The sequence below is a fragment of the Canis lupus genome, chromosome 29, assembly GCF_011100685.1.
Source record: "Canis lupus familiaris isolate Mischka breed German Shepherd chromosome 29, alternate assembly UU_Cfam_GSD_1.0, whole genome shotgun sequence".
NCBI lineage: Eukaryota > Metazoa > Chordata > Mammalia > Carnivora > Canidae > Canis > Canis lupus.
This window is the reverse complement of record NC_049250.1, coordinates 29,660,072-29,684,814: the sequence shown is the minus strand read 5'-3', so window position 1 is coordinate 29,684,814 and position 24,743 is coordinate 29,660,072. Positions and strand designations below refer to the sequence as shown.

Below are 24,743 nucleotides of genomic sequence, written 5' to 3'. Positions count from 1 at the left end.
ACTCATTAAGGAAAATATGTAGTGATTTTCAAACACATTTTAGCCAACTAATCTGTCCTCAGATAAAAACTAACTAGGGGGATGCCTGAGTGGCTCAGCGGTTAAAACGTCTGGCTTCGGCTCAGGTCATGATCCTGGAGTCCTGGGATCGAGTCCCATATCAGGCTCCCTGCATGGAACCTGCTTCTCCCTCTGCCTGTGTCTCTGCCTCTCTTTCCTCTCCCTCCCTCTCTCTCTCTCTCTCATGAATAAATAAATAAAATCTTAAAGGAAAAAAAAACTAACTAGGAAGGAAAAACAAAAGAATAAAAGACAGAGTTACCACAGCTGAAGCAAAGATGGTGCCCTGCAACCCACCTGTTGCCTTCAATCTTCCATTTACCTTCCCCCACACCACATCCCTCCACAGAGTATAATTTGTAAAGCGCTGTTTTAAAATGCCATGATAAAATTAAATACCTAAAAAAGAGATCCATGAACATGATGGGGCTGGGCCCAGAGAAGTTCTGACACAAACTAAGAGCAAGCATAGAAGAAGGAGAAACTGGATTCATTGGAATAAAGAAGAAGAGACTGGATTCATTGGAATAAAGATAAAAGAAAACACTGAATGACTGGACTGAGGCTCAACACGAGACAGCAAATTATTTGCTGCTTCTAAATTAGTTGGGTGGCCACTCCAATTAGTTTGTGTCAACTTGACTGAACCATGGAGTGCCTGGAGATTTGCTCTTACATTTTTCTGGATGTTTCTGTGAGGGTGGTTTTGGAGGAGATTAACATTTAAATTGGTAGACTACTAAAGCAGTTTAACTCATCCAGTTGTTTAAACAGAGCTTTAAAAAGGCTGGCCCTCCCAGAGTATTCTGCCCAATGACCTTCAAATTGGGACCTGAGCTTTTCCTGGTTTTAGGGCAGCTTCCAGCCTTTGGACAGGAACTGGGGCTGAGCTTTTGCCAGCTCCTATAACCTCATGAACCAATTTCTTATAATAAATTTCTTAAAATATAATTTATTATAAGAAATCTCCTTGTATATACTACATACTACATATATATACATATATATTTTTTTACAAATTCAAGATTTTATTAAAAATTATTTGTGATTTAATGCAATATCCCAATGTTTATAGAAAGCTTAGAACAAAGTAAAATAAAAAGTCATATATATATATATATATTTTATACACATATATATATATAAAATAAAGAGCCCTGGAGAACTAAATACAACCATACGTCCAGGACAGACCAGCTTTATGCCTGTGGTCCAACTGTAAATATTAATAGCTCCCCTTCACTCACAGATGCATCCAGTGTTTTTGTTTTGTTTTGTTTCATTTTGGTTTTTGTTTTGTTTTCACACAGCAGAGAAAGATCATGTTTGTCTGCAATGTGTTACAAAAGGGGACCAGTGGTGGCCCCAGCTGAGTTTGTTGAGGGCTGCTCTACGTAAGGCAAACTCACTGGGGACTGCGAAGAAAAGCCCCAATGGGTACAAGAGACAGGGATGGCAGTGTGGACACGAGATAACGGTTGACAGGCTGAGAAGACGTGGTTCCTCATTCAGCCCACGCTATTCGTTCCAGAGCCAGTGGAGGCTAGTGGTGGTTGGTCCCAGTGTGCTCTTATTTCATGCCATCCTACCATCTTACCAGCTTCACCCTGCTCCTTGGGCCTATGGAGGATAAATTACCTGTTCATCCACAGAGAGTCCTGGATCCCATTAGGTTTGTTCCATTGGGCACAACAGTATCAGAATGTCCTTGTTCCTCCTAAGGTCAGTATGTTAACATCTTAAGCAACCCAGCAGCACTGGCAACCCAAGAGTAGAGCTACAAGTATGATAGAACATGCTACCTAAATAACTAAAAAAAGGAAAAGTATTAGGTCGAGACAACAGTTCTTGTTATATTAACAATATTCTCAAAATTATTTCTTTCTCAAAGTTAGGTTAGCACAACAGTTTAATAGAAATGCTTCATCTTACACAGAAGGAAAAGCAAACTGTTTCATATTCACCTTTTCCTCCACACAAGTGAATCGAAAGTTCTAAAACCTTAAACTATATTACCATTTAAGTTCCATCCTATAGGATTATATCTCCACACTTTGGTTCTTTTTCCAATTAATGGTCCATTTGTGGAATGCATATGTAGTTATTTCAGTTCTATATGGCTCATTAGAGAGCCTTCTCAGTTATGGGTTTCATTCCCCTTGGTCTGATATGAATGTATTCATTAAGGACATACTATAAAATAACTAATAAAGTAAATCTTGAACATTTAAAAAGAAGTAATATAGCACAACTTACCTTCCTTAAAAAATAATTTAATCTGTTGTGACTGTTTAAAGATTTGAATTCAAGAGAAAATTCTTTACAAGTGGTTTTTATTGTAACTTGGAACCTGACTCCTCATTCAAATGTGCATATTAATGTCTAATGCATATCATAGTAACTCCTGTGGGAAGAATAAATGTGTTAGACTGCGCAAGTATAAAGAAGTAAGAATAAACACGAAAACTGGCAGAGGGTCAGGTGGGAGGAACCTCAATTCTATTTATCCTTCCCTCAGTAATTTCCCAGTTTGCAAGAAACTATTGTCCCATTTAAATAGTAGAGCTGATCATGATTTAGTCTGACTTGTGGATAAAGTCCTATGTAAATGTGTTGCTCATTGGAATTGAATCAATTGAATCAATTGGAAAAATTCAATTCTTTTTTACTTTTACTTTTCTCTTATTTCAAGGAGGGGCCAGACTGCACCTTCCTGATTAAAAAGGGATTTTTTCAGCAAAACTCTCCTACTTCAAACACACTGACAGTTTTATTTTGAAAAACAAAACCCTAGATTTTTCATCAGCAAGCAAAAATTAGATTTTTTTTTCTCTACTGACAACAGGAAATTAGCAGAAAATATTAAATAAAAAAGTAACTGCCCTAGATGCTACCTATACATATGAATTATGGATGACTTATTAATAGTAAGACTAACTTATTAATTGAAAAATTGTGAGACTGCTCATTTGACCACTAGCACTATCACTTACAAGTAAATAATTCAACTGTGTACCAAGATCTAGAGATGCCTTTCATGGCTTAAGACCATAACATGATTACCAACGTGTCATTTGTAAGGCAAGCTCCCTTACATTCACACACATGCTGTTAGATTGAGCTCCATTCCAATCTAACATTTAACACTCAAGTTCAAATCATATAGACAATAGTAAACAAAAACCAACATATTATCCTAAATTGCAATGCTAACAAACTTTTCAAGAAATTACCATTTCGAACTTATATTTTACTGGTTTATTGCTATTGAGCTAAAATAGATATTTTTAAATGAGTATTTTAGTATTGATAAGTGATACAATGTTTCTCTTATTTTTGATATTATCCAAATCATATGAAATTGAAAGAGAGACATGAGCCATGGATGAAAAAAATCTATTACTCTTAGCTACATATTATGATGGTTATAGAAAATTATAGTAACAAAATATCAAAACATATTAATAATGCTATGATCTTATGAAATGTACATCAAAATAGACTTCAAAAGATCTAATGTAGACTATAAACAAATAACATGAAATAGTTTTCAACTTGTTCAGGTGGGATTAGGTCTTTAATTGATAGGATGGTGAGTCAATTCAGGAGGAGCTAAGTTGGCCATTTAAGAACACCGTCAGATTTTTGAATCTCTAAATTTGTATGTGTTTTCTTTGTCTTACCTTTCCCGTCTCCTCTTTCAGCTATTTACAGCAAGGCAGTCAGCCTAAAATAGTCTTGCCTGTCATGAATAAACTATATTCCTAGCAATGCATTACATAACTCTTGCACGGAAGCATATTTATTAAATATTTAAAATATTTATATTCTGTTCTGGCAAGAAGGCCGATTCATGGATGTAAGAGTCAGGGTCAGTTGATGAAGTGGGGTCACTCCTAATATTAGCCAACTGGAGCAAGACAGAATGCAATGAGGAAAGGTCTTCATTTAAAAGTAAAAATGCATAAATAAATGAATAAATAAATAAATAAATAAATGTAAAAATGCATACAAACTTGACATTTTGCTTATAGACACAGGAAGACAGCTGCGAAAAGAAAAGAATGATGATTGAGAACTTGGCTTTGGAGTTCACCAAGCAGGATTCCTCACATGGCTCTATTTCCTGCAAGCTCAGTAATCTGTCAAAGGAAAATCGATCAAATCTGCTTTAAAAATGGCTGAACTTACTCCAGATATTAGTTTTAAACAAGGTGATACTCTTGTAATATGACTGTATCTACCACACCTGAGAAAGTCACCAGTTGATTTAGTTCAAGTGTCTTAAGTAGAAGGGATGTGGCTAGGAGCAGACTTTTCAATCTCCGATTTTTTACTCACAAATGTTCTTGGGATTCGTAGTAGGCAAATACAGAGGGTAGGGAGTTAGCAACAGTAAAATAAACAAGAATAAAGCAAGTCATAGGCCAAGGTCAAGCATCTCTCCCACTGAGCAAAAATAGCATCAGAGCCCGAATTATGAAGAAGTGAGTCTTCATAAGACACTGACAGGAGGAATTGCTAAGACTGATTCTAGTTGTTGGAAGCCCATGGAAGGTGCATGCTCAAGTGCAAGCAGAACAGTTTACAGTGGCTCAGTTCCTACGTGAAGCTGGGAAAGCCACCAATGACTCTGCATTGACCATTTGCGGGTCTTTCTACTGGCTCTCTCCAGATACCAGGCTTCCTTCTCGGGAAACTTTCTTGGGATCAACTATCAGAGAATTATTTTTTCTGAAAACATTCTCCTTTATATATTTTTTGCTCTCAAGCTATATATATAGGTACATAGAGATAAATTTTCTATATTACTTTCCCCATTTTCACAAGTATCTATGGAAATATTTTCTCCTGCCAAAGACAGAAGACAACTTATCAAAGCCTTTGACCCACCAAATGAAAGTTTTGTCCTGTATATTGCCTGTTCTGCAAACCCACTTCTCCTTTCTCATTTCTAAGCAAAATCTTTTCTCTCTTCTCATATTCTTTTAACAAATAGCACTTAGTAGGACTTAAAATTCCATCTGAATGAAGGAAAATAAATTCCCTTTTGACTTAATCTTGAAATCCACCTAGGTACTATGTATGATAAAGAAATAGCTGCTTTCTTCTAATGTAACAAAGAAAGAAATACGAGAATCTATATCCTGCCATATACTTACTGAACTCTCTGTAGTGTCTGCACGCAATAAATCTTAAAACAGTAGGTAACATTCTATGTTTGAGAACCCAAACTTTGCTTTCCTGGGCTATCATCCAGAATAGAATAGAGCTGTGGTCTTTGCAGCAAATTTCCAACTGCTGTTGTTCATAAGTAAAAACATGTTCCCGTCTGTTTGCATGCCTTTTATCTCCCTATCTATCTTATAACCACGGCATCAAAGTGAATCACACTTAGAACAAAACATTATAATGTGACTGTGAGAGCCAAAAGTGCCCCTGAGTCCTCCACACAGAATGGCAGCAGCAGTAATATTTTAGGATTTTTAAACTCCAAAGGGTAAATGAAACTCGGGAGCCTGAAGTATGGACTGCTAGACTGTGCTTTCAACCTGCGCTTTAATTTAGTACATTTGCCTCTAAGCCAAAACCAAAGAGATACCAGTAAGACAACTTATCAAAGCTCTTACCTCATCAAACGGCAAGTTTTAGAAAAGTCCTTGTGCTTCCTTGACACTAGTCCTCTAAATTTCTAAAACCATATGTGTGTCTCCCATGGGGAAGACTGGTCACATACTTGATGCCTACTTCCAATGCTTATTAAATACCCCAAGGCTTCTCTGTCTTCTTTGACCTTCAGAGTTCTATAGCTCTGATGGTCCAATGGCCCTGTGGCTCTGTAGCTTCTGAAGCCAATGTACTAGCACATTCCATATCTCCCCCAACATTACTTAGGGAAGTTTTCCTAAACTTAGAGCGCTACCATCCCAAGGAGCCGTACCACTCCCCCGTCCCACATATTGCATTCCCCCTGAATTTCAACATCCACTAGCAAAAGACTAGATCTGAAAAATCCCTGACTGCTCTCGATCTATGAAACGTTTGCCCACTGAGAGTACCACTTCACCCCATCTCCTCTGTATAGTTGCTTTCCATTAACTCTCCTCCCTCACTTTACTCATATTTGATTACAGCATAAATGCTATTCTGACACAAAGCTGTTACTAATAAAGAACACATTTATTTTCATTATTAACATTCTCTGCCCAATAAGGCTCAGATAACTGTAATGGAGAATTATGATATGTTCAAGTTTTCAAAAATTATCAGCAGTCCTTCTCTTTCAACAAGAGATTGAGTGGAGAGTTTGGCAATCGGAGAATTATAAACAATTAGGAGAGAAACACAGGTGTTGCCAAACATTAGCACTACAAAATATCATTTTTTAATAGTATCACCTGCAGCCCTAGGGTGATAGTATTTCCTTGTAAGCAAACATTTTTTCAGTTAATCCCATATTGGACCATACCTCTGTCAATGTTTATAATGAAGGTAAGCAGTTTGTTTCTGGCCCCAGGACACACTGTAAGAAATAAAATGTGCAACCTCCACTGTGCCTTGGGGAAGCGTTTAGACATCTGTACATTTTACATAGTCTTTCCTATGTTGCCACAGAGAGTATCATCTTGTCTTCTTCTTTGGTAGCTCTGGGGTAATATACAAAGGTGGTTTTGAGTTATGAAATGCCAACTGGGGACCTCTCAAAGTGTTCTCAAATATAATTCACTTCTTTGGAAATAGCGATTATCAGTTCTTCCAAAATATGATTTAATTACGTACTTACATAAAATGTCATCATCCTAGTACACTTGACATTTTTAACACATATTCTATTCCTGTCATCTATATCAATGACAAATGACAGAATAAAGGCCTACTTAAAAATTATATTATCTGAGACATTTTATATAATTATGGGCAATTAGAATTTATAAAACATTTAAATGAATTTAGCTTTTCTTTAAAAGCCCAGTAAGCTCATAAGAAAGTTAAAGCATGCACTGAATACTCAATCTACTAATCAAGAGGCCTGGTGAGAAGGCCTATTCTGATTCATGGCACCATCACTACCTCACCTTTGACCTTGGGGAAGCTCCTCATCCTCCTCAAGATTGTTTCATCAGGAAGATAGCTAAATTAGAAGCTTTCTAAGATTCTTTCAAGCAACAAATTCATAATCTCTTAATATTTACTGGGTATCCATATGTCTAGAACTTGCTAAATGCTATGAGGGGTCTAGATACAGTTCTTATCTTGACTTGCTTATAGTCTACTTTTGTAAGAAAGAGGAAAAACATGCAGAACACAATAAAGGGCAATTAAATAATTACCAGAGTACTTACCGGACAATGGATGGTAGCTAACTAGAGTTATAGGAACTGAAAAAAGAGAGGAAGAAGTAGTGGAAATCTCTAGATAGAAGTTTAAGAAGAACATCCAGATTCTCTTCAAGTTAACTATAGCCTGCCATTCCAAGAAAACCTACTACCAGATGAAATTCCAATTCAATATATATTTATTGAATATTTTCTACATTTCTAGCAACATTTCAACATACAATTTTCCAACCTATTTCATTTCATCACTGTCAGTTCTTCTACTAAACTTTGAATTCCAAGCTCTTTCGGGTTGTTAGCCCTTGCTCCCTTGGTCTGGACAGTCATTCAGTGTTACCTAGCCAACAGGGTCATGTGGGAGAGTTGGGACACAGTATCTTGGCTCCTGATTTAATTCTCCCCTAGGCCTTCTGCCTCTATTACAACAGGCTCCCAGGTAAGCAAGCTCTCTCTCAGCAGTGCCCCCTACACACCCTGCCACAGTAAACTTCCTCAGATAACTTCTCTCCTACAGATCCCATCAGACTATATATACCAAGCCACAAAGGCAGTGGAGAATCTTAGAAATTCTCTAATCTTATTTCTCTCCACTACCCAAGACACAGCTGGTAACAACTGCAGAATGGCAGGGTCCAGCCCCGTGAAGTGATTACTTTGTGTACTGACACTAGCAGGACTTCATCACAAATTGGGACTTTTCCCACAATCAACCAACATTAACTCTTTCATTTATAAAATAAAAACATAATTCCTACCTTACAGGTTATCACAAAAAATAAATGAGACAAAATCTATGCCTGGTATCTAGTAAGTGTTTTTTTTTTTTAGATTTTATTTATTTATTCATGAGAGACACAGAGAGAGAGACAAAATCTATGCCTGGTATCTAATAAGTGGTTTTTTTTTTTTTAAGATTTTATTTATTTACTCATGAGACACAGAGAGAGAGGCAGAGACACAGGCAGAGGGAGAAGCAGGCTCCATGCAGAGAGCCTGATGTGGGACTAGATCCCAGGTCTCCAGGATCATGCCCCGGGCTGCAGGGCTGCAGGCGGCGCTAAACCGCTGCGGCACCGGGGCTGCCCTAATAAGTGTTTAATACTATATTAACCATGGCTTTTTATTTTCTGTATTTTGATGCTTTCGCATCTGGCACCTTACTGAGCTGGGAGGGACTGCCCCTCCCGGGGTTAGCTAATTCCCACAGATAGCAACTACTGGCCTGCAGTGGCCACCTTTCATATGCAAACCAACCAGTGCAGATGTTACAAATTAATCACTTTCTTTATCAGCCTCTCACTTTCCAGGCCACTTCTCATTTTCTGCTAGAGCCAAATACCAGTTTACTGGGGACAACCCTATACCCCAAAGCCTACTGAAACCAAATAACCAATCCTAAGGCTGCTAATCTTGCCTTGCTCATTCCTTCCCACAAATAAAGGAACTTTCCATATTTTCCTCTTCCTTCCTCTGCCTTCCAACCGACCCTGGTACTTCCTGCATTGTGTGCCATGCCTCCTGTTTCTAAGGATCTGTGAATACAATAAACTTCTTCCTTTATGATGGTCACTTCCATGCCTGCATGTCATACCTTACCTGATTAAAACAAATCCCTCTAAAATAAATGTACATTCATTTTCCCTTTTCTGAGCCTTTCCAAGTGATGGATATCCCATCCTTAAACGTCAGCATCCCCCAACTGTGACTCCTAGAATCCTCTCTTGACATAGTGCACTGACAACCAAGATATACTATGTTTTATGTACCTATGGCCGGGCTATCTTCACTGTCCCTCTTTTAATCTATACATCCATCTTGGGGAGAGTTCCACATTTCACATGTGGCTTTGTCACATCTCAAGTCCTTTCTCTCTGATCTGATATTTTAGCCTACTTTTTATCTTTTCTCTTTGCAGTTTTCTTTCCTTAGAATAAACAAAGCTTGGTTTTGGTCACGAGTCTAGGAGATTTGTCTGTGTAGATGCTCCACAACTCTCACCTTACCAAATCTAAACCTCTCAACACACCCAAAAATGAAAGTCAGAATTGTGTTAAGAGTAAGAACAATGGATTTTAAAAGATTTTATTTTAAAACTTGACTCAGACTATCTGCAGTTCTTGGAAAAATTTGCTCAGCCTCCTTGAGACTCATTTTTTTTTTTTTACTTATAAAGTGGAGATAATAATAGCATCCCATATCACAGGGTGGTTATAAAAATTAAATGAGATAATATATGTGAAGTGCCTGATATGTAATGTACCCTAAAAATAGTAGCTATTATTGGTGTGATTTTAATTGTGGTTGTTATTAAGGCAATGTTAGTAGTAGTGGTTATTATAAAAATAAGGCAATTTCTGAAAACAAACTTAGGAATGCTCATATCTGTCACCTTAGAAAACTGTGGCTTAATATCTGGCCTTAAAATAAAGTTTATTTTTGCATATCTTCATCTATATTTAAAGACAAATCCAACTACTTAAGTATCTATAATGCAGAGGCAATTCTTGGCTCAATTATTGGCTCAAACATATTTTTGAAAGGAGTAAATGTCCATTCATTGGATGTATGAGTGTGTATTTGCTTAAAATGTGTCTACCTCCAAGTATATAAAAGAAAAATAGGGGTGCCTGGGTGGTCATTTAAATGTCTGACTATTGGTTTCAGCTCAGGTCATGATCTCAGTCTCAGTTGTGAGACTGAGCCCCATGTCAGGTTCTGTGCTCACTGCAGAGTCTGCTTAAGATTCCCTCTCTCCCTCTGCCTCTCCTCCCCCACTCCTTCCCTTTCTAAAATAAATAAATCTTAAAAAAAAAGAAAAGAAAAATAAATATTAAGTGTGCATTTGTGCAATTCTGCATAGGTCATTTTTTTTCCTTATGTATTGTCATTTGATCCTTTAAAAATCTAGTATTATGAGAGAAAAGGAATGACGTGGGCATAAAAACACCATTATCATCATTTTACACATGAAGAAACTCAGGGAAAAGTAATTTGAAATTAGTAGAATGCCTAACTTCATATATAAATGATTTTCTTAATAACCCTGACTACTCCACTGAAATGACTCTTATGAAGGCCACTTAATATTTCCAAATTACCAACTCCATTAGTCAATTCTATGTCTTTATCTCACTAAAGCATTTGACAACATTGAACACTTCTCCCTTCTGAAATATTTTCTTCATTTAACCTCTCTGACACTGAATTACCTAAATTTTATCCCCACTTTCTCTTGTCTTCTTGATCTGTTTTGGCTAGATGCACCTCCTACTCCTGATTTTAAAATTGTGGAGTAGCTCAGATCCTTCTTTTTGTAATTTCCCTTTAGATGAGTCCTTCTGCTTTAAACATCATCTAAATGTTGGTGACACACAGATTTATACTGTCGCACCAGCTCAGAATCCCATGAGCTCCAGAATTGGATATTTACTACTTTTAGAAAATCTCCATGAATGTTTTATGGACACCTCAAAATTTAACTTACTGAAAACAAATATATTTAATTTCTGACCCCATTTCTAATACAATCTCCTCTCCCAATCCTCTCATGTCTAAAATGACTCCCATCATCCAACCTAAATCCAAAATAGATTCCTCTCATTTTTCCTAACTTCAGAGACAATCCTTCGGAAAATCTTGCCTGCTTGAACCGCAAAGGGTGTGTTCAAACTACAGCTTCTTTTTTCCACAGCTGCCTTTCAAGCTCAAGTTTCATTATTTCCTACCTGAACTACTAAAATAAATTTTTAACTGGTTGGTGTTTTAGCTTCTATTTTTGCTTTCCCACATTCTATTACTTACAAAACAGCTAGACTAATCCTTATTAAACATCCATAAATTGTATCATTTATCTGCTTAAACCCTCTAAAGACATCACATTCTTGAGAGAATAAAACTAAACTCAACATCATGACCCTAAAGCCCCCACATAGTTTTTCTTGCCTACCTTTTTTGATCACCGTGGCACAATATTCCCCTTCATTTACAATATTCCACCCACACTACATACCTTTATTCCATGATCTTTTCAAGATTCTTCTACTTCACATCTTTTTTTTTTTTTTAAGAGTGCGCCCTCCCCCCCCCCCCCAGCCTAGATTGGTATCCTATCAAATTTTCAAGTGTTTGGAGCCTTTTCATCATTCAGGTCTTTGTTCAAATATTTATCTACTAAGAGCTCAATTAACGTGGCTGAATCAATGGAATGAATGTATGAAATGTCATCTCTTGAGAGAGACCCTCCCTGAGTATCTGAAGTATACTCATCCAAGTACCCATCTCTGTCATTCTCCAGCATTACCATATTGTAGTTTTCTCATAGAACTTATCACTCTCTGGAATTATTTATTTTTGTGTCACCGTTGATTATCTGAGTATTCCGTAAGGACAAAATGTCACAAGAGCAGGGATCTTAACTTTCTTACATGCCACTGAATCTCATGCCCTAAATAGTGGATAGCTTAGAGTATTCACAATGACAGATATTTTGTTGAATGAATAAAGAGTGAACGAATAAATGAGGTATCTCCATTTTACAGTTGAAGAAAATAAGACTTAGAGAAGTTAAATACATGCTCTAAGGTCATATAGGTCATACAGATTAGTGGCTCAACAAGGATTCAAGGCTAAAACTGACTCAAACTCCTTTCTTTTCCAATATGCCATGGTAAGTGGCAGCTTGAGATCCAGACAAGTTGTGCAGGATCATTTCTCCCTGTTCTTCCACATTAAGTTTAACTATAAATTCTGGAAAGAAATAAAAGGTAATCAAAGAAAAACTCTGAAAAGTAAAAGAGGAAGGCAAACTGGTTGGCAATCCCAGGACTAGAAAAAGAATATAAGAGGAGCATAAGTTACATGCACTCTCTTCCCAGCCTAGCATAGGAGCCAGCCAAGGGAGGCTCTTTTCTTTCCCCAAAGTGATAGGAGTCCCTCTGATAACACCAGATAGTTGTAAGGAAGATGGATAGGGAGCCCCACCAACAATTAAGATGCTTAGGGGAAGAGCTCTCCTTTCATGCATGACCGGAGACTCTTACTAAGAGGCACAGAGCAGCTAAGCAACGCTAGCAAGAGGGATCCTGCCACAACCTCACCTGGCCCAGAAAGCTTCAAAGTCCCTAAGCGCTGAGGCTCCCCCACCTCCACCCAGAGGCACCTGCTTCCCAACCAGAGGAAACCCCTTTTGCTGCCCTCTCCCCTTAAACAGCACCAGCAAGGACCAATAGCAACTATATCAGTTCCTAATAAACCAAATAGACCAAAATAACATTGCAAATACTCTGAAAACTAAACTGCTATTAGAACTACAGCCCAAAACAATAAGCCAGGACCTATGTACTAAACAACAGGATAGCTGCTCATTAAATATAATATTTAAGTAATATCCATAGTCTATTATATAGATATAATAGATATTATAATAGATATAATGTCCAGAATAAAAAAATACATCACTCCTCATGCCAAAAATCAAGAAATCAGAACTTGCATGAGAAAAGGAACTAATGTTAACAACAAGATGGATTAGGCAATGAAAGTATCTGAGAAGAATTTTAAGGCAGCCATTGTAAAAATGCTTCAACAATCAATGATAAATTGTTTTAAAACAAATAGAAAAAATAGATAATTTCAGGAAAGAAATGGAAATAATAAAAATTAACTAAATGGAAATCATAGAACTGAAAAATATAATAGGAAAAATACACATGGTGGATGGTCCCAACAGTAGTGGAGATGACAGAGGATTGAATCAGTGAACTTAAGGAAAGATCAATAGAATTTACTCAGTGTGAAAAGATTAGAGAGAACATAGGCTGGAAAAAAATGAACAGAGACTTGGAGACTGTGGGAATATAACACAAAGATCCAACATTCATACCATGGGAGTTCCAGAAGGTAAAGAGAAAGAGAGTCGGGCTGCAAAGGGTATTCACAGAAATAATGGATGACAGCATCCCAAACTTGGCAAAAGACACAAACCTACAGATTCAAGAAACTAAGTGAACCTTAAAAGGCATAAACCCAAGGAAATCTTTAGGAAGACCCATCACAGTTAAGCTTCTGAAAAATAACACAAAATAAACTACTTGAGAGCAGTCAGAGAGATGTAATGCCTTACTTTATAGGAGAACACACATTCTAATGACAGTGTCTTTTTCATGTGAAATTATAGAGACCAGAAGGAAGCAGCTAAATTTCAATATTATGTTTTTCCCCCAACAAACAGGAAGAATCATTAACTATCGTTGGATATATCAATAAATGTCAGGTGCTACTTACCCAAAAGCAAACTAGATCAAGTTGAAATGTAAGAAGCAGCTCTGTGCAAACCAATGCCTGAAGTTCCACTGGAGGCATTTCTTTGGGGAGTCTCCTGGGTCTTCTCTAAGTGAATATCTTATTTAATACATAGCCTACTATTAACTCCTAAAAAGGCTTTCTAAATTTTAGGAAATCTATCCAAACATTTCACCATATGCAGTAACCGTCAGAGAGAAACTTAATTTTATTTATATAGATTAGTCAGGATAGCAATTCTAACTTGAGGTTTCATGCATTCTACAGATGCATGCTCAGTTTCCAATGTTGTATTAAAATTTCAAGTTTACTCTTACCAGGCATTGCCTCTGAAAAAGGATAGTCGTGCTGGAAATGTACACAGTTATTTCCTTTTGCAGATATATCAAATATAGTCTTTAGACTTTCTCATAAGATTAGAAACCCCACTGAAAGACTGCTCAGTATTTACATGAACTACCAGGAAAGAGTGAGGGGGAAATAAGACTGCTAATTGTAAGCTTCTTTAAAAGTTACTGCCATTATGTGGCCTTGGCATTTCATTTTATATAAAGCATGCTTGTTTTATATCTACAAAAATTCTTTTGAAATGACTAGGCAGTTAATAAGTCTTTTGAGGACTCAAGGCAGTCTTTTAAGTGTGCACGGTATTCCAGCTTTGCCCCTGATAGTATATCCTCAATGAAATGCAACTCGAAAATGGATTTTCTTATCATCCATGAAAAAGTATAAACTTAATCTAGTTTCAATTTCTTTATCTCAATACCCTTTTAATTGACACTTTGCCTCACCTAATGAAAAAGCACCCTCTCCACAATCACAACTATTAGAATCTTATTTTGGCCTTGTCAAGACTAACTGGCAGCTAGTTGAGGCTTAAACACTGATAGTTGAAAATCTTCTAATCCAAAAGCCAGTAAAAATCTTCAGTATCCTGACTGAATATATATCTATTATTCTTTATACCTAACTTCAAGAGGATTTAAAATGACAGATAACAAGATTCAAGAAAGCCTTAATGCACTTTAATTCTAGCTTTAAAAGTCTTAGGCACTGTGATTTTTTTTCCTCTAAAATATATTTAAATATAGAAAAGGAGCTAAAGGTAAGTTATACAGACTTCTTAAAGCATACCATTTGCTCCCCTTTTAAAAATAATTCAATTTGTCCACCGTCCATGAAAGAAAAAGTATGAGCCCAAAGCTATGATTAAGCATATCAAAATTCCAGACCTCAAAGAATATATATTCAAGATATAGAGCATTTGCACTGGGTTATAGCTGATCGTAACTATCCATTAGCAACCAAAAGCAAAGTAAATTCACAAACAAGTGAGCCTACAAGTTTCTGAAACACCCAATTTTATTTTGTTAAATAGCATAAAACTGTGATGCTATGGTGAAATCAGAGTTCCACCAGTGATTAGAGAAGGTATTAAATAGCATATAACTCATCTAACTGATACAACACCACACTTACATTAAAAATCATGGTACAGAGGAGGAGGGGCAATGTGGCGGAAGAGTAGGGTCTCCAAATCACCTGTCCCCACCAAATTACCTAGAAAACCTTCCAATCATCCTGTAAATCTACGAATTCGGCCTGAGATTTAAAGAGAGAACAGCTGGAATGCTACAGTGAGAAGAGTTCGCGCATCTATCAAGGTAGGAAGACGGGGAAAAAGAAATAAAGGAACAAAGGCCTCCAAGGGGGAGGGGCCCCGCGAGGAGCCGGGCTGAGGCCGGGGCGAGTGTCCCCAGGACAGGAGAGCCCCGTCCCGGAGGAGCAGGAGCTGCACCGACCTTCCCGGGAGGAAAGGGGCTCGCGGGGAGGTGGAGCAGGACCCAGGAGGGCGGGGATGCCCTCGGGCTCCCTGGGACACTAACAGACACCTGCGCCCCGGGAGAGTGCGCCGAGCTCCCTAAGGGCTGCAGCGCACGGCGGGACCGGAGCAGCTCGGGGGGCTGGGGGGAGGCTCCGCGGAGGGGGCTGTGGGGCGGGAGCAGCTTGGGGGGCTCGGGGGCGGCTCCGCGGAGGGGGCTGCAGGGCGGGAGCAGCTCCGGGGGGGCTGGGGGCGGCTCCGCGGAGGGGGCTGCGGAGCGGGAGCAGCTTGGGGGGCTCGGGGTGGCTCCGCGGAGGGGGTTGCGGGGCGGGAGCAGCTGGGGGGGGTCGGGGGCGGCTCCGCGGAGGGGGCTACGGGGCGGGAGCAGCTCGGGGGGCTCGGGGGGCTTGGGGGCGGCTCCGCGGAGGGGGCTGCGGCCCGGGAGCGCGAATCCAACAGCGCAGGCTTCGGAGCACAGGGCGCCGGGACACAGCCCAGGATCTGGCCTCCCCCCGGGACAGGCAGAGGCCGGGAGGGCCCAGGACAGCAAGGACGCTCCTGCCCGGAGCTGAGCAGATCAGCGGCCCCGCCCCGGAGCCTCCAGGCCCTGCAGACGGAGAGCTCTGGAGCTACTGCAGGAAATGACTCCAGGTCTCCACAGCTGGCCCCGCCACTGCAGTTGTTCCTCCTGGGGCCTCACGGGGTAAACAACCCCCACTGAGCCCTGCACCAGGCAGGGGGCAGAGCAGCTCCCCCAAGTGCTAACACCTGAAAATCAGCACAACAGGCCCCTCCCCCAGAAGACCAGCTAGACGGACAAGTTCCAGGGGAAGCCAAGGGACTTAAAGTACACAGAATCAGAAGGTACTCCCCCGTGTTTGTTTTTTGTTGTTGTTGTTGTTGTTGTTTTGGTTTAGTTTTTTTTTTTTTTTGCTTTTTGCTTTGTTTCCTTCCCCCACCTTTTTTTCCCTTTCTTTCTCTTTCTCTTTTCTTCTCTTTTTTTTTCTTTTTTTCTTCCTTTATTCTTTTTTCTTTTTCTCTTTTCTTTCCTTCTTTCTCTCCTCTCTTTTTCTCCTTTTCCCAATACAACTTGCTTTTGGCCACTCTGCACTGAGCAAAATGACTAGAAGGAAAACCTCACCTCAAAAGAAAGAATCAGAAACAATCCTCTCTCCCACAGAGTTACAAAATCTGGATTACAATTCAATATCAGAAAGCCAACTCAGAAGCACTATTATACAGCTACTGGTGGCTCTAGAAAAAGTATAAAGGACTCAAGAGACTTCATGACTGCAGAATTTAGAGCTAATCAGGCAGAAATTAAAAATCAATTGAATGAGATGCAATCCAAACTAGAAGTCCTAACGATGGGGGTTAACGAGGTGGAAGAACAAGTGAGTGACATAGAAGACAAGTTGATGGCAAAGAGGGAAACTGAGGAAAAAAGAGACAAACAATTAAAAGACCATGAAGATAGATTAAGGGAAATAAATGACAGCCTGAGGAAGAAAAACCTATGTTTAATTGGGGTTCCCGAGGGCGCCAAAAGGGACAGAGGGCCAGAATATGTATTTGAACAAATCATAGCTGAAAACTTTCCTAATCTGGGAAGGGAAACAGGCATTCAGATCCAGGAAATAGAGAGATCCCCCCTAAAATCAATAAAAACCGTTCAACACCTTGACATCAAATAGTTAAGCTTGCTAATTCCAAAGATAAAGAGAAGATCCTTAAAGCAGCAAGAGAAAAGAAATCCCTGACTTTTATGGGGAGGAGTATTAGGGTAACAGCAGACCTCTCCACAGAGACCTGGCAGGCCAGAAAGGGCTGGCAGGATATATTCAGGGTCCTAAATGAGAAGAACATGCAACCAAGAATACTTTATCCAGCAAGGCTCTCATTCAAAATGGAAGGAGAGATAAAGAGCTTCCAAGACAGGCAGGAACTGAAAGAATATGTGACCTCCAAACCAGCTCTGCAAGAAATTTTGAGGGGGACTCTTAAAATTCCCTTTAAGAAGAAGTTCAGTGGAACAATCCACAAAAACAAGGACTGAATAGATATCATGATGACACTAAACTCATATCTCTCAATAGTAACTCTGAATGTGAACGGGCTTAATGACCCCATCAAAAGGCGCAGGGTTTCAGACTGGATAAAAAAGCAGGACCCATCTATTTGCTGTCTACAAGAGACTCATTTTAGACAGAAGGACACCTACAGCCTGAAAATAAAAGGTTGGAGAACCATTTACCATTCGAATGGTCCTCAAAAGAAAGCTGGGGTAGCCATCCTTATATCAGATAAACTAAAATTTACCCCAAAGACTGTAGTGAGAGATGAAGAGGGACACTATATCATACTTAAAGGATCTATTCAACAAGAGGACTTAACAATCCTCAATATATATGCCCCGAATGTGGGAGCTGCCAAATATATCAATCAATTATTAACCAAAGTGAAGAAATACTTAGATAATAATACACTTATACTTGGTGACTTCAATCTAGCTCTTTCTATACTCGATAGGTCTTCTAAGCACAACATCTCCAAAGAAATGAGAGCTTTAAATGATATACTGGACCAGATGGATTTCACAGATATCTACAGAACTTTACATCCAAACTCAACTGAATACACATTCTTCTCAAGCGCACATGGAACTTTCTCCAGAATAGACCACATATTGGGTCACAAATCGGGTCTGAACCGATACCAAAAGATTGGGATTGTCCCCTGCATATTCTCAGACCATAATGCCTTGAAATTAGAACTAAATCACAACAAGAAGTTTGGAAGGACCTCAAACACGTGGAGGTTAAGGACCATCCTGCTAAAAGATGAAAGGGTCAACCAGGAAATTAAGGAAGAATTAAAAAGATTCATGGAAACTAATGAGAATGAAGATACAACTGTTCAAAATGTTTGCGATGCAGCAAAAGCAGTCCTGAGGGGGAAATACATCGCAATACAAGCATCCATTCAAAAACTGGAAAGAACTCAAATACAAAAGCTAACCTTACACATAAAGGAGCTAGAGAAAAAACAGCAAATAGATCCTACATCCAGCAGAAGAAGAGAGTTAATAAAGATTCGAGCAGAACTCAACGAAAGCGAGACAAGAAGAACTGTGTAACAGATCAACAGAACCAGGAGTTGGTTCTTTGAAAGAATCAATAAGATAGATAAACCATTAGCCAGCGTTATTAAAAAGAAGAGAGAGAAGACTCAAATTAATAAAATCATGAATGAGAAAGGAGAGATCACTACAAACACCAAGGAAATACAAACGATTTTAAAAACATATTATGAACAGCTGTACGCCAATAAATTAGGCAATCTAGAAGAAATGGACGCATTCCTGGAAAGCCACAAACTACCAAAACCGGAACAGGAAGAATTAGAAAACCTGAACAGGCCAGTAACCATGGAGGAAATTGAAGCAGTCATCAAAAACCTCCCAAGACACAAAAGTCCAGGTTCAGATGGCTTCCCAGGGGAATTCTATCAAACGTTTAAGGAAGAAACCATACCTATTCTACTAAAGCTGTTTGGAAAGATAGAAAGAGATGGAGTACTTCCAAATTCGTTCTATGAGGCCAGCATCACCTTAATTCCAAAACCAGACAAAGACCCCACCAAAAATGAGAATTACAGACCAATATCCCTGATGAACATGGATGCAAAAATTCTCAACAAGATACTAGCCAATAGGATCCAACAATACATTTAGAAAATTATTCACCATGACCAAGTAGGATTTATCCCTGGGACACAAGGCTGGTTCAACACTCGTAAAACAATCAATGTGATTCATCATATCAGCAAGAGAAAAACCAAGAACCATATGATCCTCTCATTTGATACAGAGAAAGCATTTGACAAAATACAGCATCCATTCCTGATCAAAACTCTTCAGAGTGTAGGGATGGAGGGAACATTCCTCAACATCTTAAAAGCCATCTATGAAAAGCCCACAGCAAATATCATTCTCAATGGGGAAGCACTGGGAGCCTTTCCCCTAAGATCAGGAACCAGACAGGGATGTCCACTCTCACCACTGCTGTTCAACATAGTACTGGAAGTCCTAGCCTCAGCAATCAGACAACAAAAAGACATTAAAGGCATTCAAATTGGCAAAGAAGAAGTCAAACTCTCCCTCTTTGCCGATGACATGATACTCTTCATAGAAAACCCAAAAGCCTCCACCCCAAGATTGCTAGAACTCATACAGCAATTTGGTAGCGTGGCAGGATACAAAATCAATGCCCAGAAGTCAGTGGCATTTCTATACACTAACAATGAGACTGAAGAAAGAGAAATTAAGGAGTCAATCCCATTTACAATTGCACCCAAAAGCATAAGATACCTAGGAATAAACCTCACCAAAGAGGTAAAGGATCTATACCCTAAAAACTATAGAACACTTCTGAAAGAAATTAAGGAAGACACAAAGAGATGGAAAAATATTCCATGCTCATGGATTGGCAGAATTAATATTGTGAAAATGTCAATGTTACCCAGGGTAATTTACATGTTTAATGCAATCCCTATCAAAATACCATGGACTTTCTTCAGAGAGTTAGAACAAATTATTTTAAGATTTGTGTGGAATCAGAAAGGACCCCGAATAGCCACGGGAATTTTAAAAAAGAAAACCATATCTGGAGGCATCACAATGCCAGATTTCAGGTTGTACTACAAAGCTGTGGTCATCAAGACAGTGTGGTACTGGCACAAAAACAGACACATAGATCAATGGAACAGAATAGAGAACCCAGAAGTGGACCCTGAACTTTATGGTCAACTAATATTCGATAAAGGAGGAAAGACTATCCATTGGAAGAAAGACAGTCTCTTCAATAAATGGTGCTGGGAAAATTGGACATCCACATGCAGAAGAATGAAACTAGACCACTCTCTTTCACCATACACAAAGATAAACTCAAAATGGATGAAAGATCTAAATGTGAGACAAGATTCCATCAAAATCCTAGAGGAGAACACAGGCAACACCCTTTTTGAACTCGGCCACAGTAACTTCTTGCAAGATACATCCACGAAGGCAAAAGAAACAAAAGCAAAAATGAACTATTGGGACTTCATCAAGATAAGAAGCTTTTGCACAGCAAAGGATACAGGCAACAAAACTCAAAGACAACCTACAGAATGGGAGAAGATATTTGCAAATGACGCATCAGATAAAGGGCTAGTTTCCAAGATCTATAAAGAACTTATTAAACTCAACACCAAAGAAACAAACAATCCAATCATGAAATGGGCAAAAGACATGAACAGAAATCTCACAGAGGAAGACACAGACATGGCCAACACGCACATGAGAAAATGCTCTGCATCACTTGCCATCAGGGAAATACAAATCAAAACCACGATGAGATCCCACCTCACACCAGTGAGAATGGGGAAAATTAACAAGGCAGGAAACCACAAATGTTAGAGAGGATGCGGAGAAAAGGGAACCCTCTTACACTGTTGGTGGGAATGTGAACTGGTGCAGCCGCTCTGGAAGACTGTGTGGAGGTTCCTCAAAGAGTTAAAAATAGATCTGCCCTATGACCCAGCAATTGCACTGTTGGGGATTTACCCCTAAGATTCAGATGCAATGAAACGCCAGGACACCTGCACCCCGATGTTTCTAGCAGCAATGGCCACGATCGCCAAACTGTGAAAGGAGCCTCGGTGTCCATCGAAAGATGAATGGATAAAGAAGATGTGGTCTATGTATACAATGGAATATTCCTCAGCCATTAGAAAGGACGAATACCCACCATTTGCTTCGACGTGGATGGAACTGGAGGGTATTATGCTGAGTGAAGTAAGTCAATCGGAGAAGGACAAACAGTGTATGTTCTCATTCATTTGGGGAATATAAATAATAGTGAAAGGGAACATAAGGGAAGGGAGAAGAAATGTGTGGGAAATATCAGAAAGGGAGACAGAACATAAAGACTCCTAACTCTGGGAAATGAACTAGGGGTGGTGGAAGGGGAGGAGGGCGGGGGGTGGGGGTGTATGGGTGTCGGGCACTGGTGGGGGCACTTGACGGGATGAGCACTGGGTGTTATTCCGTATGTTGGTAAATTGAACACCAATAAAAAATAAATTTATTTAAAAAAATAAATAAAAAATAAAAAATAAAAATCATGGTACAGGGGTGCTTGGGTAGCACAGACAGTTACACATTTGACTCTTGGGTTTCGGCTGAGGTCATGATCTCACAGTTGTGTGATCGGCCCTGTGTTGGGTTCTGCACTCAGCATGGAGTCCTCTTGGCACTCTTCCTCTCTTCCCCTCTGCCCCCAGCCCCCACTGTTCTCTCTCTGTAACTCTCTCTAAAAAAATAAACAAATCTTTTGAAAAAAAAAAAAAAACAGTTTCCACAAAGGTGGGAAAATGCTTACTCTACATTGCTAAGGAAAAAATATGAAATTGTATTTCTAGTAGTATCCAGATTTTTAATATATCTCTTACTCTAATTTTTTGCTTTGTATTCACACATGATTCAAATATATATATATATGTATATAATGTGTGTATATATATATATATATAAACCCTGACTGTGAGTCACAGCTGAGTTTCCATCAGTTTTCCCAAAAGACCAGTTGTCTCATTTTACTGAGTTTATCGTACAGATTTTTTTGCCTCTAGAAGTGATGATTTTCCTTTAGTTAATTAAAAAGACAGAATTTACAAGTGACATCACCAAAATGGATGAATGGATTTTGAAACGTGGTTTTTACACACACACACACACACACACACACACACACTGGAGTATTATTTGAGCATAAAAAGAAGGAAAGTCTGCCATCTGTGACAATGCAGACAGCACTCGAGGGCATTACACAAGGTGACATAAGTGGGAGGAGGAGGAGACCCCAGCCTCCACTCCCCCAACAATGCCTCCCTCACCAGCAATGCTCAGCACTGAGAGAGAACCCCCCAGCTAGAAAAATCCCCTCACAGGGAAAGGAAGAGCTGAATAAACACCAAGCTTCCTCAGCCTTTCAGTGCAATGCAGGAAAATCCTTCTTCTGTTTCACTCACTCGGAGAATTACAATGCTGAGATGCACAGAAATGACTAGGAACTATGAAGAAAAGATGGGGCTACTGGTAGCAGCCATACAGCTGGAGAAATTGGGATTTCCAGTGACATACTCTGCAGACAAACCCAACTGCCCTTGCCACTGAAGAAAGCAATGGACAGCACAGCTGTCACCACTGCCCTCCCCTGCCATGAGGGTGGGGCAAGACCCAGGAACCACAGTCTGCATACTGACATCCAGGAGCACTGTTGGTAGGCATGCAAACTGGGACAGCCAATCTGGAAAACAGTATGGAAACTCCTTAGAAAATTAAAAATAGAACTACCCAAAGATCCAGAAATCCCCCTTCTGGGAATATCTCTGAAGAGGAAATCACTATCTCAAAGTGATATCTGGACGCTCAGTTCAGTGCAGCATTATTCACCACAGCCAAGATATGGAAACTATTTAAGTGTCCTTTGATGGATGAACAGATTTTGAAATGTGCACACACACACCATGAACTATTATTCAGCTTTAAAAAAGAAGGAAATCCCGACATTCTCAAAGATGGACTTTGAAGGTATTATGCTAAGTGAACTAGGTCAAACAGAGAAAGAAAAATACTGCATGACCTCACTTATATGTGGACTCTAAAGATATCAAAATCATCGAAACAGTGGAAGGGTGGTTGCCAGGGGCTGATAGGGAAATGTTGGTCATGAGGTACAAACACTCATTTATAAGATGAATAAGGTCTAGGGATCTAAAGTACAGCATGGCGTCTATAGTTAACAATACTATATCCTTGAAAGTTGCTGTGAGAGTAAAGCTTTAATGTTCTCACCATAACAATAACAACAAAATGGTAATTAAGTGATATAGAGGATATATCAACTAACCCAATTGTGGTAAATATTTAATATTACACATGTGTTTCAAATTATTGTATTGTACACCTTAAACTTAATGTTATGCCAATTGTGTCTCAATACAGCTGATGGGGAGAAAAGAAGACACATAACCTGGCAAGGTCAGAAGACAAAATAATTTTTTCCAATATGGTCATACTGTGAGTTGATAAAATAGAAAACACTTGCTATTAAGAAGCAAATTCAAATAGTAATTACATTTTAAGATAGCTTTACCTTCAAATAGATGTTATAAAAATCCTCAGAGCCCTCCATCATTTCGGATAAAATCTACTAAAATGAGCGAAAGTGACAACCTTGATTAGTGGCATCTAAATCATAAAAATGAAGTCCTATAGTAGGGGCCAGAATATAGCTGGGGAAGGTTTGAATTCATATCTATTTGAAGAACTGTCCCCTTATTAGGTACAGCTCCTCCAGCTATATACATTCATAATTTCATCTGATGCTTCAATCACAAATTTGAAATTTGAGGTCACAAAATCTATGCAAATTTCCCACTGCTCAAAGATGGGTAAGGGCAGAGCTCAAATGTTTCACTATCAACTCTTCACTATAGAGGACTGATTGTGAGATCTCATATCAAAATGACTGAGAGAGGGGCACCTGGTGGCTCAGTGGGTTAAGCATCTGCCTTTGGCTCAGGTCATGATCCCAGGGTCCTAAGATGGAGCAGGAACCTCTCCCTCCAACTCTCCCCCTGACTAGTGCTCTCTCTTGCTTGTGCTCTCTCTCTTTCTCTCTCTGTGCCAAATAAATGAAATATTTTTTTTTAAAAAATGACTAAGAGAGTTATAAAGTAAGAATGGGTATGTGACAGCTTGTCGCCAGGCACCTACATCTGAGTAAAAAGCATGACCATTCCCCTGGTTGCTCAAGATACACATTTTTTATGCTTCTCTTTCCCTCAATACCCTTATCAATCTCTCAGCAAGTCTTGTCTAGTCTACCTTGAAATCACATTTCAAATATCCATACTTTTGCTCTGTTCCCACTAACCATCACTCTAGTCCAAGGCATAACCATGTCTTGCTTGGCCAATGCACAGACCCTTAACTGGGTTTCCTAATTTTATTTAGGGCTCCTTCTAGTATGCTATTTGCACAGCAGACAAAAAACGGAAATTAAATAATGCCATTCCTTACCTACAAACTTCTTATTTTGATTTACAAGTAATACTCGCAAAAACCTATGAGATTTAGCCCCTGCTTTTATCACATCTGTGTACTCTCACCTATTATA

At 39.2% G+C, this 24,743-nt stretch overlaps 1 long non-coding RNA gene across 1 annotated transcript in view; it reads right to left on the bottom strand.

The window, feature by feature from the left end:
- Positions 1-1,703: 1,703 nt before the first annotated feature.
- LOC119866726 overlaps positions 1,704-24,743 on the bottom strand; it is an 88,849-nt gene continuing 65,809 nt past the window's right edge. Inside the window, exons 2-3 of the long non-coding RNA XR_005381158.1 lie at positions 2,317-2,464; positions 1,704-1,870 (exon numbers count right to left, since the gene is read on the bottom strand). This is a non-coding gene — a long non-coding RNA (uncharacterized LOC119866726). The remainder of the gene's footprint in view (positions 1,871-2,316; positions 2,465-24,743) is intronic.